The sequence below is a fragment of the Ornithodoros turicata genome, chromosome 7 (assembly GCF_037126465.1).
Source record: "Ornithodoros turicata isolate Travis chromosome 7, ASM3712646v1, whole genome shotgun sequence".
NCBI classification, from domain to species: domain Eukaryota; kingdom Metazoa; phylum Arthropoda; class Arachnida; order Ixodida; family Argasidae; genus Ornithodoros; species Ornithodoros turicata.
This window is the reverse complement of record NC_088207.1, coordinates 18,256,566-18,267,267: the sequence shown is the minus strand read 5'-3', so window position 1 is coordinate 18,267,267 and position 10,702 is coordinate 18,256,566. Positions and strand designations below refer to the sequence as shown.

Genomic DNA, 10,702 nt, shown 5'->3' with positions numbered 1-10,702 from the left:
TCTGTCAATATCACGTCATATCCTCTTGATCGCTTCATTGATAATGGGCTACCATCTCTCCCGGTAGTAGTACGACCTACAAATGGCACGTCCATTCGCTCCAAGAACCCAAAGGCCCTTATTCGCTGTTTAGAACAGGTTACCCCTGATTTCCGCGACATCTCCAAGGTACGTCAATATGGAAGGGACGGCATCGTCTGCGGGTCCCGCAACTTGAAAGTTGTCCAGACCTTGCTGACGACACGCTCCTTCGGTGGTTTGCCCGTCGAAGCTTTCGTCCCCCATCATCTTGCCTGTGTTAAGGGGGTGGTACGTGGAGGTGACGTTTCACTGCCTGCGTGTGAACTTATCGAGCTATTCGATTTCGTTGCTGCTCTGGAAGCCTTCCGCTGTAGCAGGTTGGACAATGATAAACGCGTCCCCACCCAGTCGGTAATCGTCACGTTCGCCGGTCATACGTGCCCTTCTGAGGTGAAGTCGTGGCCTCTCATTTTCCGTGTTGATCCATTCCATCGTTGGGTCGTACAGTGCAGACACTGTTTGCGCTTCGGGCGTGTGACCAACAACTGTAAATCGGATGTATACTGTAGGCGTTGTGGTGACAAGCATGAAGAGCTAGCGTGCTCTGACGGTGCCCAGCTGAAATGCTGCCTATGTGGGGATCCTCACTATGCTGACTGCGAGACCTGTAGATCCCGTGAGCAAGAGGTGTTACTTTTGGAAATTATGGACTCTCGGCACTGCTCGCGTTATGATGCTCTAGCTGCTCTAAGGGGTCGTGGCTCCAGCTTTGCCCGAAAGGCCCAGAGAACTATCGATGGCGACCTGGAGAAGATGATCTCTGCTGCAGTGGAAGCTGCTGTAGCCAAGCTCAGGGAAGAAATCAGCCCATGATTACAATGCTTGCGTCCCTCGTCCCTCCTTTGCAAGAGGCCGTGGCACCTCATCCCTCTAATAATACCAGCATTCCCTCGGCTGAACCTATTGAGCATCTGCCCGCTCACGCACCTCCATCTCGTCTTCCGGCACCCAGCCAACCCCAACCTCAGCTCAACGACGCTGAGTCTGCTGATCTTGAAATGGACTCCGTTTCTGCCATCCCCAAGCGTGGGGTCTCCCCGTCATCACCTGGTCACGGCACTCCCGGTGGAAAACGCAACAGGAAGGGTAATAAGAACATGAACAAGTCTGATACTGTCACTGATGTCCTCGCTGCAGCGGTTGCGGAATCCATTCTTAGTGATGGGTAACCTCCGAATCCTGCAGTGGAATGGCTACTCGATACACCCTGCTCTTTCCGACCTGCATACCCTTGTTTCCTCTTTGACCCCTGATATTATTTTGCTGCAAGAAAAATGGCTTGCGTCTTACCGAACCTTCTCTTTTTCCCAATTTTCACGCATATCTTCTGGACAGATCCGCTGGTAAAGGTGGTGGCTTACTGGCTCTCATTTCTTCCGGACTAGTGCACTCATCCCGCATTATCCATCAGGCCATGTCACCGGCTTGTGAAGCCTTAATGGTGCAAGTTACTATGCCAGGGAACCGGTCCTTGTGCTTCATAAACGTTTATTGCAGGCTGGCTTTCAATCAGCTTCAACCTTTGACCCGATTGTCCCTAAATCGTCTGGCTCCTACGTAGTGGCGGGCGACCTCAATTCTGATCACGTCATTAGGGGTCACAAAACTGATTCCCATGGGTGCGAACTCTGGGGCTGGATTTGCAGCCACAACATGTCCATAGCCAATGATGGTTCCGCAACGTTCTTACGAGGAACCACGCGATCTGTACTCGACCTCACGTTGTGTTCTTCACATGTACGCCCGTCTTCGTGGATGACGGTGATTTCTGGTACGTCTAGTGATCACTTCCTCATTTATTTTGAAGTGGCATCAATGACCACGCACCTTTCGCTTGTGCCCCGTAGCAACCGTCTTCTCCGTGAGAAGAAACTGGTTACGTTGCTGCAGGCGGCTACCAGCCTCTGTGCGGTTGACCGTGCTGTGGCTTCGGTGTCGGCAATATCCCAGGCGATCGAGCAGTCCTCCTTTCAAATTACGAAGCGGTCGCCATCCAGTTGCGCACCATGGTGGAACGACGCATGCACGAGGGATTATCGGCGGCGCAAAGCCGCTTGGAAGCAGTTGCTATCCAACACCTGCTACGCTAACTGGAAGAAGTACCAGATCGTTAAGGCCTCATTGAAACGAACGATTTCTGCTGCAAAACAAGCATTTCATAACGGTCACAACTCCTTTCTGTCGCACCCGAGGCACCGAAAAGCCCTCCATCGCCATATCGCGTTTATTCGCGGCCAACGCTCCTACTCTCCCAGCGATCTTGCTGTTTTGTCCGACGCGGATGCGCATCAACGGCTTGAAGACGTGGCCATAGGTTTAGCCACACAATTTCAAAACACAGTACCTCTCCCTCCTGCCCCGCCTTCACCTGGGTCGTCGCACTCTGACTTCGTCGCGGTTACATCGGCTGAGTTTGACTGCATAGTGCCCGCACTTCCCGCAACGGCTTCTGGTCCGGACGGTGTATCAGCTGGCGTGATTAAGTCCTTGTGGTCTTCCCAACCACGTGCCCTGCTCGACATTATTAATACCTCGTTACAGTCCTCGTGGATCCCTCCTGCAGGGAAGGCGGCCACAGTTGTTCTGCTTAAAAAGGTGGCCTCGAAGGGTTTGGCTCTCGACAACATACGGCCTATAGCACTGACATCTGTCCTGTGCAAAACTGTAGAGCGGGTCATACATCGCAGACTATTCGACTTTGTGGACTCTGCTGGCGTCTACAACTGCAGCCAAATAGGTTTCCGGTCGCGGTGCTCCGTCTGGATGGCCCACCTCAACCTCGAGAGCCAGCTTCGCCGTCCCCAAGAGATGGGTGAGTTCTCAGCCCTTGTAACATTGGACATAGCCCAGGCATACGACAGCGTTGAGCATTGTGTACTGCTGCAAAAGTTGGCGTCTGTTGGTACCTCGATGTATATCTTCTCTTGGGTCAGGAACTTTCTCTTTGGGAGGTCATTTCAGTGCTCAGACCGGCACCTTGTCTCATTGTCCCATCCCCTGCACAGGGGCGTGCCTCAGGGGGCTGTACTGTCCCCATTGCTCTTTAAGGCGGAGTGACCCCAATGTATTCTCTATGGGCATTGCTTTGTCCAGTTCATCTCGAAAACTACTGCAGTAATGAAGCAGTACGCCGAACTGGTAATACATGGGTAAATTCTGCACGTCCTGACATATCTTTTATGTGGATGCAGCAAATAGGCAAATTTATACGATTTTTGTTTCTGTGAATGCGAATACATGGAGTCATATGGGAGCAGCAGAAAACACTTCCTCAGATCTTTCAGCGACGAAATAAACGCCTGAAAAATATGTCAGGACGTGCATCTGTGTCGTCTGATGACAGTACAAGCTAAGTTGCAACGTTAACCTTCGTATTATTCAAGATGAACTCGACAAAAGTGTGGACATTTGTTGTCTGCTTGCATGGGCTGCATTGTGCTGCCACCGCAATAGGCTTCCGCTCCGGGAGAGAGGGATACATCGAGATGGGAGGAGCGAGAGCGAGAGGGCAACTGCGGTAAGCAGCTGCAAAGGCCAACGGCTCGGAGGCTCGGAGCATTGCGCGAAGTTGTTGAACATTTCAACCTGCCTCCGCGACGGGCCAGAGCGACGCGTGTCTTATCATGGTGAAAGCTGATTAATAACCAAGACCGAACAGCAGGTCTGCCCACTTTCTGCCGAACGAAGTGAGTTGTACGCGCCCAAATTTATTGCTCGGAAGAGGATCCAAGTGATGACTTTGCCTGCTCTATCCAGCGCCAGCGTCGTGCATCGATATTCCTCACGCATGACCTGTTACTGCGACCTCGGCTGCGATCAGTATGACATAAATTGGCGTAATCACTTTCCGTGCACGATACAAATAGGTGTTGAAGAGAAGGTACGTCTTGTGCTTTCTGTGTGTCAGTTGCGTGATGTTTTCGGGGGTGCACTTGTTTTATTGGTTCACGACCCAGTGTAGGTTTCAGCCCAAATATGGAGCGAAGGACCGATATTTTTCAGTATTCATACCTGAATCTGGCTTGGTCAAGAAGTGCTGACATGTCAAGCAACCAACATAAGTGCACGTTAACATGAGCTGTGCATGTTGAGATGTCGAAGATGTTACTAGGTGGCCGCTACAGGCAGAGCCCCCGTGAAATGTGGTTGAGAACGAGAACACGTGCCTTGATTTTGAACAAGTTTGTCGGAAAGACGCGCGAATTGCGTACCATTATTATTGTGTACCATTCCACTCATGAGGTCTTTTCGAACGTCGTGTGCGGCTGTCCTCCATATGCAACAGCAGGTTCTGTCCGTCATAAATCAGATCATCTGTTTATGAAATTTTATCGTGCATGTGTTTCTCTTCGTTCCTTAGTGCCATTTCTATGCACACTGAGTCATCCCTAAGTGTGGAGTATGTACGAGTTGTCAAGAGGACAAAATAAAAGTCAACCAACTGGACTGTTCATTTGCATAAACAACTGTTATTCAGTTCTGCTTATTTGCAGCAATGACACACAGGTGACCATAAGTAACATGCATGCAGGTGACCGTAAGTACAAGAGGTACAAAATATCCAGCTACTCTTATTAAAGTATATGAGACGACGGTTGATCTTGCTTGCGTCTTGCTCGTTATGGATGTCCGTTGACTTTTTCCGGGTCTAGCTACAGGATTTGTGTGAGACCAACCCCACGGCTTCATCCACAGTTACTCGCGTGCTTGCACCGATGGTGCAGCACATCATATTTTCGGCCGTGAAATTATGTTGAATTGTGCGGTTGTGATAAATGAAATAACAACGCAGGCAAGTCATGGGGATGTTCCTGCCGTCACCGTATCCCCATGGTGTGATTAGCACAACACTTCGACGGGGGGATGGGGGGGCGGATATATTTATTGCAAAAACAATGAAAGGGAAGCGCCAGCCATGCTCAGTCCGATGGCTTCCACAATGCCCTCACCAACAAGAGCGTATAAAGTTGTGCATAGCCCGGGCTTGCATTGCATGTAGACTGACTCAGACTTGTACAAGATACTCAAAAATGCATTTAAGAAATATAATAATTACTAACGTTAGAATGTAATTAAGATAGAGTATAAGTACATGCAAATTGACGTAATTAAGGTAGAGTAAAATACTACAAAAAGTATTTGAAATACAATTAAGATACTATTTATCCTTGAACGTAAAAAGTCACCGGTCACTGGTCAATGCGGCAAGTCGCCGCTATGTGACACGAATAACCTAAACCCCGCGCACTACGCTAGCCGCCGCTGTGTGATAGAAGTCATCTAAACACAAGTCCCAAAAAGATGACAAAGATATACCACATAACTCCACTAAGTATATGCAACCCAAAACAAAGTCAACTTCTAGGAGGTCCCTGCTCGGCGAGGTCAGAATTCGGCGTCACCGCGTCAGGGCTCACATAATTGAACCACGGCCCTTCAATCGCTCCCCCTACTAGCCAAGGATTAGTACACACAGGGCAATGTCTCTAAATGGAGACTTCCCGAAGGGCCAATGTCCGGGTCAAGTCCGAGGGACTCAGGAAATTTCCACTGAACAAGCAAGATAATGAAAGACGAGACACAGAAAGTTTGAGAGAGAGATGCAAAATATGTAATTAGGGTATTGAGTAGAAAATACCATAAAATGCATTTTAAATAGCGTACAAATAAGCAAAACAAAACGAATTAAGTAGAGTGCCAAAATACCGCTAATTGTATTTAAAAGACAACATTTTGAATACAGTACTCCAAATATGTACAAGTCTGGACTGGCTGTATACACACACGATATTTACACTCACTGCACGCGAATAGCATACTTATGCAGCTTATGATGAAGTTGCCACAGAATTAAAAAAGTTCGTCCAGTTCGATCATGTCCACTGCTTTATCCATGTGTTCCGTAGTTCCATGTGTCTCGTGACTCGTGGATCAACTAGCTCAGGAATCATATATCCCACATAAAGGTTCCTAATGTCAGGCAATATTTTTTTGCCAGAATGCAAGGTTCCTCTTGATGGTTACAACTTGCAGGTCCGTCGGCGACCACACTGCGAGTTTGCAGTAGCTCCTCTTCACAATGTTTAGCTGAGCTTGTATTTGATAGAAGCACTTGTGTGATTCTGGAAGATATAAGCTGCCGTCTTTGCCGACTTGCTTCCCCTTGTTAACCACCGCCACATTCGTGACATGATGTTTCTTTATAAATGTGGGCACTCCATATTTGATTCCCCTTTTCTGTTAGGCCGCATAAATTTTTGCCTCCCACGTGCTACTCTGTGCAACCCCGCAACGTTCTATGTCAATTTCACTGGTGTCCTAATGAACCCCTTACACGGTGCCAAATTTTGTTTACCTGGCTCAAACATTTACATAAAAAAATTAACCTCTTTTGGACGCAAAGAGGATTGAAATTGTGCGTTTAGACTCCGGGGGGTATCTTCTTTTTAACGCCGTTTTCCGAGTCTGGAGTGGCATTTGAAAGTAGTACTTGAGTACTTGGTACTTCAAGTACTGCCGATTACTGCATCTGAGGTTCCCGGGTACTGTCCTCCCAGTGGTTTACCAAGCACCTCGCCAAGGCGTCTGACCAAATGAAGCGCTTTTTCCTGCATGGCAGCTCTAGGGTTGCCTCCTGTCCGGATTTCACCCGAACAGTTCGGAAATCCAAGGCTTGCGTTTGGTGTCCGGGTGAAGGTGTAATCCGGATGTAAAATGTACGGAAATTGGCCACGTCCCTCTGTGCGCAGTGCTCAGCTGTCAAGACTCAAAAAATTGATACGGCCCTTTACAATCTATACTGTGTCTAAGCCAAGACAGGGCAAAAAATGGTGGGCGGCGTGGCATCACCCTGAATGACAACGTTCTCGCCCTAGATTTGTTGAAAACGGGAGGAGGAGCCTATTTGCACAGAATAGGCTCCACCTCCCGTTTTCAACAAATCGGGGGCGAGAACGTTGTCATTCGGGATGATGGTTGGCTAGGAGCGTACTATGTGGTGAAGTTCATTTCTAAGAGTGTAGTTGACACAGCACTGCAATGCAAATGAAATTGACTGGACCAATTAAAATGCGACGTTATGCATTCCAGCCCGCCAATCAGGGTGCCTCCCTGCTTGTCTCGCCTTTCAGCGGGACCGGCTGCTATCGCCTTCTACTGGTTTGCTGCCTGACGCCCAGTTATTTGTGGTCTGACATAACTAAAGCAACGTTTGGTTAAAAAAAAAACTTTCAGGCATTGTATTGATTCAACGGTCTATGTAATGAAAGTCCACTGCATTTCCCTAACGACCCCCCCCCCCCCCCGGTGTTCGGTACGTACCGACGGAGAAGGTAGCAACCCCAGGCAGCTCACTCATTGCCTCCGACGACGTTGCTGTAGGTGAAGTGGAGGCGGTCATCTTGCTTGACTCTACCGCCGTCGGGGAGCTGGGTTGAAATTCAACCACTGTTAATGTGTCAACCACAGTTGGTGATGCAGGGCAACACTCTCGATCACGGTTAAACTGAACCGTCCACTCATTTGTGGTTAAATGCGATAGTGGACAGGGAAACAGCATAGGTGTTTCAAGTTTATATTTTTTCGGATAGAGGTGGTAAAGTTTTTACGTACCCGGGTTGGTACACCGGCCGCAAAGGGAGAAAGAGAAGTGTTTGCGTAAGTTATTGTTGGGGCCAGTGATGGCCAGTAGTTAACTAGATGTAGTTAAACTACCTGATTGTAGTTAAAAAGTAGTTATCAACTACTTGCAGAAATGTAGAGGCAACTACTAGTTAAACTACTATTTTGAGTAGTTAACTACAGTAGTTAGGTTACTGCAGGCGCCAACTACTTCAGATTTTGCCGCAAGCTTTACTAGTGAAGCCTCATTTGCTGTAAAATAATTCTGCAACTTAGTTTATCGAGTAGGCACAGAAAGAATCCCGCCGCAAGCATTGTATTTGACGATCGTAGCAATGGCTTGAGCAAAAGTTTGTCATTGCTCGTGATTCATATTTTGGTGTCCAAGAACACTACAAGGGATTGTTGTTGATGAACAACGTTAAGTAGTTATAAATATAGTTAAAATACATTGCAGTAGTTAAAGAAGTAGTTTTAACTACGACTCTGAAAAGTAGTTGAACTACTAGTTAAACTACTCCATCGCGAAGTAGTTAGTAGTTAAACTACTGTAGGATTAGTTAGTGGCCATCACTGGTTAGGGCATTGTGATTGTGGAACAATGTACGCTGTTCGTCGTGCAACACGGCTCAGCCAAAAACGAAATACTGAGCCAAAAGAGCAACGTTATTGAACTTGAGGAAGGAATGACAGAAACTATAGAGACACGACACGAACAGGTTGTGTTCCTATAGTCTCTGTTTTATTCCTTCCTCAAAGAAGCACTGAGGTGAACAAAAATTTCTGTTGTTCTTCTTGTTGTTTTCCGATGAGGAATGTTCTCAACAAATAAAATGAGTTCATGCGAAAGGACAACGAGACCTACAGAGCGAGCGTCAGGGCTCTGTTCGCGGCACACATTTGAAAAATTATTGTCCTCGTGGAAAGAGCGCATCGCAGAACGAGAGGACGTCGTGACGTAATGCCCTACCCTCACGTGACGAGTGACGTACAGCGGCACAACTACGAAGCAAACACAAAGAAACAAGGCACGGAGCCTCCAATACGTCACGCGAGAATCGTGTCGGCCGTCTGCGGCTGCTTTCTCCGACTGTTTTTCTTTTGTTTTTTTGTAACTTTGATTGCACAGCTGTGACGCACGGCAAAGCGAAAATATTTTGCATGGTGACTCCTGGAGGACAGCTTGACGGATGAGGCAGGAATTTCGAGCAACTGTCACCTGATTGCTACTTTAAGCTCAGGAATGGTGCCTTCTTTGAACTCGAACCGTCAAGCCTGCCTTCTTCTACTGTGTTCACCAAGGAATTGATGGAAGGGTCTTTCACTGATCCTTTAACGATTGGGCAACGTCACTGAGCTTCTAGACATTATGAAGAACTCGGCTGGTCGTTTCGTGCAGCGCAGTGTAGTGTACCGTGTGGCTTGCGTGAAGAGGTGGTCTCGGTGGTGGTGGTGCTAATGAAAGAACTCGCTTGAGTGCAGATACGAACCAAGAGGGAACGGAACGACCAATGAAACGCTGAGCACGTTGCATTCAAGCGATCATGCAAGAAGTCGAGTCAGTATAGCCTTTTCTGAACTACAACAACCAGTGGAATTCGCCATTAGATTTGCTTAACATATGTTCTAAAAAAATATTTGCACTGCATGTGGTAGCACCATCTGTTTTCTACCTTTCATATCTCAACCGCCTCGTGCTGACGAGAAAGAAACGTTTCAGAACTGTGACGCAACGCGTGCAAGCTGCCACGTACCTCACGAGCAATCCATTTGCACTGACCAACGGTTCAGCTGTGTGCGACTTCTCTTCTTCTGACATTTCTTTCTGTCTGACTCTTGCAAAACGGTATGTGGGTTTCGTACTACTACTACTACTACTACTACTACTACTACTACTACTACTACTACTACTACTACTACTACTACTACTCTAGCTTGGCGTGTAAATTGTAACGTCACTCATTGATACGTATTACGCTAATGGGAACAATGGGTTCTGAATGGCGCGTACATTAAGTAGTCTTCGTATTTCATTCCCACATCGCACTAAGAATGATAATGAATAATAGTGCAATATGTGAACGCTGGTGTATGTTTATCGAAGTATAAACGGGTGTCCGGGAGCGTGATGGCCAGTGATTTCCCTATACCCGCGACGGTATATATATACACTCTCCCTAGATTTTTGCAACACCCCTCTTAAATTTCTGAGATTGCCCAGTACAGCTCGGCTATCAGTGCATATACCCATAAACTTGCAACTGTAAACACATACCCCTACCACGCGAAGCTCGACCCCCCCCCCCCCCCGACGTTTAATTTCTCGGACAACTAGTGATGTCTCGCCAGAAAGCTTCAGCACTGGCGTCACCCATATAGAGGTCACTATAGCTATGAAAACAGTACCGCCACGACATAGGTCCGTCGAAGTTTGTTTCTAGTTTTCGTTGGCTGCCATATGATTTTTGAAAGAGTATTAACACGGATAATATGGGAATTTCTGTAATATAGTGCAAGTAGTATTCCCACAATACATCAACTAGAACACACCAAATACACGATGAACGCTTTAATGAAGGTCTGGAAGATCGAGACCCAGACGATGCCGGCAAATCCCCTAGCGACAGTGGCGCTACCAGCTCCGGTGGCGCAGCGGTAACGCGTGCGCTTGGAGACTGGGAGGTCCGCGGTTCGAATCCGCGGGCCGGCTGTCCCGTCTGGGGTTTTTCCTGGGTTTCCCTCAGATGTGTAATAGGCGTATGCCGGCACAGTCCCCCTGAAGCCGGCCCATGGACGCAGCTATCCTCCCCCCGAGCGGATTCCGCTCGGTCTTCCACTTCACCCTTTCCTCTCCTCCTCTCCACCACCTTTCCCTTCCCGAGAAACATGCCGCCTAATCAGGCAGGCAGACCTCTCGGTTCCTCCCAACGACACTCCTCCTCCTCCTCCTCCTCCTCGACAGTGGCGCTCCCTCATAAGTGACGTCCCGTGAATAACAATA

General features: G+C 48.0%; 1 protein-coding gene across 1 annotated transcript in view; it reads left to right on the top strand.

The window, feature by feature from the left end:
- The first annotated feature begins 9,440 nt into the window (after window positions 1-9,440).
- The window catches only part of LOC135400269 (uncharacterized), a 43,554-nt gene continuing 42,292 nt past the window's right edge, over window positions 9,441-10,702 (top strand). Inside the window, exon 1 of the mRNA XM_064632051.1 lies at window positions 9,441-9,547. The gene's annotated coding sequence lies outside the window, so the exon portion shown is untranslated. The remainder of the gene's footprint in view (window positions 9,548-10,702) is intronic.